Source organism: Lolium rigidum, chromosome 4 (assembly GCF_022539505.1).
Source record: "Lolium rigidum isolate FL_2022 chromosome 4, APGP_CSIRO_Lrig_0.1, whole genome shotgun sequence".
Classification (NCBI taxonomy): domain Eukaryota; kingdom Viridiplantae; phylum Streptophyta; class Magnoliopsida; order Poales; family Poaceae; genus Lolium; species Lolium rigidum.
Window position 1 is genome coordinate 73,688,719 of NC_061511.1, and position 6,396 is coordinate 73,695,114.

At 39.3% G+C, this 6,396-nt stretch overlaps 2 long non-coding RNA genes across 2 annotated transcripts; both read right to left on the reverse strand.

Moving 5' to 3' along the window:
* Positions 1 to 658: 658 nt before the first annotated feature.
* On the reverse strand, positions 659 to 2,083 carry LOC124650425. The gene is made up of 3 exons (XR_006986991.1): positions 1,719 to 2,083; positions 1,521 to 1,636; positions 659 to 978 (listed from the first exon to the last, which is right to left on the reverse strand). It is a non-coding gene; the product is annotated as an uncharacterized LOC124650425 (long non-coding RNA).
* Positions 2,084 to 3,439: 1,356 nt separating this feature from the next.
* LOC124708632 lies at positions 3,440 to 6,136 on the reverse strand. The gene is made up of 5 exons (XR_007005233.1): positions 6,095 to 6,136; positions 5,491 to 5,536; positions 4,301 to 4,506; positions 3,776 to 4,217; positions 3,440 to 3,505 (listed from the first exon to the last, which is right to left on the reverse strand). It is a non-coding gene; the product is annotated as an uncharacterized LOC124708632 (long non-coding RNA).
* Positions 6,137 to 6,396: the final 260 nt, after the last annotated feature.

Consider the following 6,396-nt stretch of genomic DNA (forward strand, 5'->3'; position numbering starts at 1 on the left):
CGGAAGCCATCCGGGAATCCCACCCGCTTCTCGCGGTGCCCCGCCGAATCCGCCGGAAACCGACCGGATTTGAACCGGGGCGACACTTTCCTTCGCTCAATAAATGGAGGGAAAAATGTTTTTAGGTCTAGGACGCGTCATTTTATGTGCTAAATGTTTTCCGTTTCGCGCGTTGGCGGACGGGTGCACGCGCGCGCCCGGTACGGCCATACCGCATGTCCCGCGGCCCCGTTTTGCGCAGCTCGCAAAGCAAACGGAGCCAAAAAATCGAGCGGAGCCGCGTGGCGTCATTTTATGTGTCCTAGTAACCACTGCAAAAGACGGAACTGGGATACGGCAATTATCTTGGAGAACCCTTCACGAACAGGGCTATCTCGTCCGGAGTTCTATGGCTTTTAGGGGAAACTAGATGACCCGTTGCGCTATCGCGCAAATGGGAAAGTTAAGTCAACATTTAAACCATAAATGTTAGCTTATTTTATATTAAAAATTAGCCCAAAATTTAACTGCTTTAGTATTTTACATTCATAATTTAGTATGATTTCGCACTATTTTTCAGCTTTAATGCTTTTGTATAAGCTCTTTCGCCAAAAATCAACAAGAAATACATGATCGATGCAACAAATGTTAGTTCTGTCACACTGTTCAAGCAAGTATCTGTAGTATGTGTGGTACAATACCTCAAAAGGCACACTGTTCAAGTAAGTATTAGTAGTATGTGTGGTACAAAGATTGAAGTTAAAGCTTCCAATTACACTATGTACCCTTTTTATCTGAAACTTTTTGCTGAGCAGCCACTGGATCGTTTCCAATCTAAAAGAGTAACTAACCTCACTGACCTATGTAAGGGACAAGCCAATCCAGAGAATCCTTGCAGGCCATGTTCATGCCTCCATTTGCAAAGCACGAAGGGCCAATTCACAAGCAGCACCTTCTGAAGTGTACCGGATTCTGGAATACAGGTTTCCAGGAGTGTACCTGGAAAATACATCACCTAATCTTCATCAGCAAAACAAAACTGTGAAGGGAAAAGCATATGTCCATTCTAAGAGAAACTATGCTAAGTATTTTTACAATGGACATTACAAAAAAATCTTGGCATTGTTAGAAATACAAGAGCAGAAGGGTAGCACATTATGAAACAGAGAGTTAACAGTAGCATGGGATTTACAGAGTTTGTCCATACCAGTATTCCCCAGCTTTAGCATTGTCAGCCTTCCATTTAGCAAGACCTAAGTTTTCTAGTTCGTCTCTATTATCTTCTTTACTAAATATGCAGAACTCATGTTTACATTTAGTACAGAGCATGACATCAAAATACAGAAAACAAACATGATTATGATCATCCGAATATTAAGTGCGATTGCTTCAGCAAGTGTGTCATTATAACACATTCAATAGAATGACGAGACATATTTGTAAAACAGATCGACATCAAACTAAGTATTATTTCTCCACGTGCAAACTGCAGATTAACAATGCTCTCAATATTAAGAAGAAAAATAATAGTCACTCTGTACATGAAAGCATGATTCAGTGGCGACGGCGAATGGAAGCCGTAGGTCAGTTTGCAAGTGACTTAGAATGCGCACGATCTCCAAACGACAGGGCCAAGATAGCTGACATCCTTCCCCATCTGAAACCCAGAGACGCATGATCAAAGCAAATAGTTTTTCAGTCCAATGTCATCATACAAGCAGACGCACGATATCTTTTACCTTGAAGATGCTCATAAAGAGTTCCATTTGGCAGGTACTCAGAACAGAGCAGATTGCTTGCCTTATCTCACCATTTTTGCGACAATCGTGGTCCTGCCATTTCTACCACCTGAAGGATCGAAAATAGCAGGAGATGTGATCAAAGAGCCATGTCAATATCCTGCAAAACCTCAATACCTATTTAAGTTGGACAGTAAGTTGCCTCCTTCTAGACGCAAAGCTTGATGTAGTTTGTCCAGTAGTACACCGGGACAGACAGCGACATGACAGTAATCTCCTGGCGATATTCACATCGAAGGCACACATTTTTACAACGCACCAACTATCAAACCGACGTGGCAGAACCGCATTATTTGTAAATGGTCCCAAGTGATTTAGATTATTTGTATCTCAGATGGAAGTATACTTCAAGATTTTGACTGGCAAATCAAAGGTTAAAACCTAAGAAACTGAAAACTATCAGGAGATGTATTTCTTTGATTTATCCAAGCCTTATAACTTCAAAATAATAGATCTATGTAAGTTTCACAAGAAGAAAGCGTTGCCACAGTATACAAACACCGATGTCTCTTACAATTCTAAACCAATTAACAATACGAAAAAATGTATTCATCACCAAACAAGCATAGAATGAAAGCACGTGATCTAGTACCTCAGCTATATCATATTATTGATGTCGCAAATGATCTCAATAACCAGCAGTGTGTCTTAACACATTGCAAACTGTCACATCGTTTAACTTGAAACATATAAAACCCACACAGGAGCATCACATGATTTTTGCATAAATGACCAAAGATATGAACTATAGTGTGACACAGTCATTAGTGCTAGCAAATGGTTGGAGCAAGACTCGCCATATTTTCCTTGAATTTGAAGCCATTATCTATTCCATGATTAGGAAAGGAAGCAAATAACTAATATGTCCGCAAGACGAGTGTATCTTTATTTATTTGGTACTTTAGCGTTACTAACATTTATAAAGTTTCATTTGGTGCAACTTACTCTACTCCACCGTTTGACTGTAAAATTGCATAATTCTCCATCTTTTCTTCAAAAGAAATTTATGGGAGTGGTTCAAAAAATACAATATCCTTGCCAAAGAATTATACACCCAAAGTTGTAATAATTTGTATATACTTATGAGTCTAACTACTTTCAATTCAAGTTGCAGCAAATAGGCACAAATATGTATATATGTGCGGACAGACTGATTAGTACATGAAATTGTATTTAGCATAAGCTGACATTTTGTATTAGAATGATCTTTGAACAAACAAAGAAAGATAACTAAATAGTGAAATTATTTACCTCAACATAAGTCCTTCCTGATACCATAGCTTGAATAACAACAATCCAAATGATTTCGAGCTTTGCCGACGATCAGCCATAGAATGAAAGAGGAGAAACTCTACACGTGTTTGAGAGCAAGCAAGCTGTGTTCCGTTCGCAAGAACCTATTAACCAGAACAATCGCGCAAACAATAGAATTAAATCAGAATTTAAACTATAAGTTTTGGTTTATTTTAACACCGGGTGCTCGGAGTGGAGCTCTGCTCTTCCCGCCATCGCCGCCACCATAGTGGTAAAGGGAGGGCATTTGGGTTGGGTGGCCATCCAGGCTGAGTTATAATAGCATCCAACAGTGTGCGCTTGAGAAAATTTCCTCGACATGCCCTTCCATCCTCCTTTGGCTACTCCTTTTGCTCCGATGCGACAGCCTCCTTCCGCCCCACCTACGTCCTCCTCTTCCTCTTCCAACCCCTTGGACACACTCATGAGTGACGCTGCAGCCATTCTCAATCAAATTTTGGTTAATTATACAACAATTTAAGACCTCTATCAATTGATAGTAACCATTATAAATATATTGTGACCATTATAAATATATTCCAGAATCTAAGTGGTGACATTTGTATGAACATTTTGCAGATTTTAGCTAAGGTCCAATAACATTGTACAACATTATGTACAAACTCAAGAGGCAACTTCAAACAAGGAAATGACAATGGACATTTAAGCAAGGACAATGGGCAAGCAACGAAAGAGAAACTAACCTTACGGATTGAATGTGTTAGTCAACACATCAAAAGGAGAATACAAATCAACCCGGTGTTATATTTTCAGATGAAACACATGTACTCCCTTATGGCACTGCCAGATCGTTGGCAACAAACAGTGTACTCCCTTATGACACTGCCAGATTGTTGGCAACAAACTGGAAGAAAGTGATAAACTGGGCCTAACTCGTAATATCGCAAATCATCAATTGGTTAGCTGACCATGCTGCATTTGCAGGTGGGGGAAGGCAGATCGTAGTCCTGGCTCTGTCAATCCTGAAGAGGAAGTTGAATGACTCCAGTTGGCCTCTGAGAGCACTCCCAGAACCATCGCTCACATGCCCGCTATTTCTAGCTGCTCGAACTTCATGGTTGTGCCCTTCCCTCTTTTTCATGATAACAGATTTCACATCATATGACGCGCTTTCCACATGCTTGCCTATTGAACAGACAAGGTGGGTATATTTGTAGTAGCTCCTCAAAACAATAAGACTGAGTGACACGTGAAGTCATTGAACTGACCTTGGATTTGTATTTCCCTTAGCATCCTTCTGACCTTACTTGCACCAACGATAAGAATTAAAAAGATGCCAACCTTGGTTGTCTTTCTGAACAACACGAGGCTCCCTTATGGCCCTTGATTCTGCAACCACCATGTCAATTGTACTGGTGGTACAAACAGTGTGATGGCACAAGTAACGCTTACAGTAGCCAACACATCTAACTTCCTAAAAAAAACAGGGTCATCAATGACTACTATATCCTATATGTGAAGTGGTTAATAGGTAGGTGACATTAACCTTCTTTTAGATTCAGTTTCAAGACCTAATTATCCAAGAGGTTTTCCTAGTATTTAAGTCTCAGAACATCTGAGATATAGATCGAAAGAGAAAAGATGCAATCAACAATGCATATGTAATACCCTATTTTCTAAAAATAATAAATAACCTTGTGGAAAATTTGGGAAGAATAAAACAGGCGAAAAGAAAAGGACAATGGGCATGTGAAATAAAACAGAGTGATATGTGCTGACTCGGCATGTGAAATTTACGGCACTCACTCCCTGTGAAATGCCATTCAGAAACCAAAGAGTGCGAAATGACAATTTCCTATATTATCTAAAAAGTAACGTGAGTCGGAAGTTCTTTGAGAGAACTATACCGAGAGAGCTTCTTAGTATGAGCTGCTTCGATCGTTAGTCCGTCTAGGAAAACAAAACATGGACAATATTTTTATTTGAAGCCCGAGATACTCGTTTGGGTCAACCTTAGTAGGTGCTGAACTATTAGATAAATTTGTATATATATCATGGAGTTTGTTAACACATCTGTTATACACAAGTACTGGTGTAACTATCTGTCAAACCATGTAAATGTGAAAACTATCTGTCGCCCCGCATCCCTCGAGTCCACGCCGGTGCTCAATTTCACACAGGAGAATCTAACAATTTTATGTATTTATAGGTGTATAAGACCCTAAGAAAATTACCAAATTTCTTGCTGCGCAAAAAAAAATATGGAAGGAAGTCATCCAATAGAAGAAAAGATAAAGATACTTACTGGTCGCAAACTACTATTTATGATGTAATTAATCGAGGTTGTTCTTTCACCAAGTCGCATAAATGCTTGGTCGGTAGGAGTGTTGTGATTAATAAGCAGTTCAACATACAGTAGAAGATAGAGAGAAAACTGAGATAGGGAGAATGGGCATACCTGTAGGCTGCAGCCCACCATGGAATCCACTAACACTAAATCCTAGCTGCAAAATAAAAATTTGTTCTTTCAAAATTCCAGCCGAAAAAGTCGAGAATACCACAATTACTATAATACACGGCAAGGTACCCAACTCTACCGCTAACAGTTTAAATGGTTCAACTATAGAGGCAACCTCTTAGTTACCTAGAACCTAACCAATTGGCGATTATGTAAGAATTCCAGAAATAATAATAATAATGACACCTACAGGCGTGTCAACGAATAAATAACTTCCGATTCTTGAATCATTCGTGGACTATCATCCTACTTACCATAAATGTACAAATACATCACACAAATGATTAGGGCCAGAGATCCATGGTATAAAACATCATTTTATTCATGGTAGATCTAAGAAAAAAAACAATCAAATATGCTACCAATTCCCACATATCAGTATGGATCATTAAGGGAAAATAAGAGAAATTTCCATTAGTTTGTTTATTGCTCTAAAAAGGTTCAACCCAGCTATCAATGGTGAAAGAGGCATCAATGATGGATCATGTCCCCGCCTAAGCAAATCAAACAAGCTGCGAAGTAGATGTGTTGTGCTTGTCGTTACCTTTTCGTATGCAACTAACCATGGGCTGCTGGTTGCTATCACCGACCCATCCGTACACAGGAAAAAAATTGGTCAGCTATTGTGCATGTGCATCTCTACTTGCACTTCAATGTTTTCCTAATGCAAATTTAACTACAGCTAAATTTCTTCAATGGAGCATCTCAGCACAAGCAAAAAGATCAGACAAGCACCTCTGCACCCGATGTTCCTTGCTCACATCAAACATTAGATAAATGGGAAAGTAAAGCTGAAGCGTAATGTCAGAGTAAATTAGTAAAAGCATTATACAAGTAAATAAACTT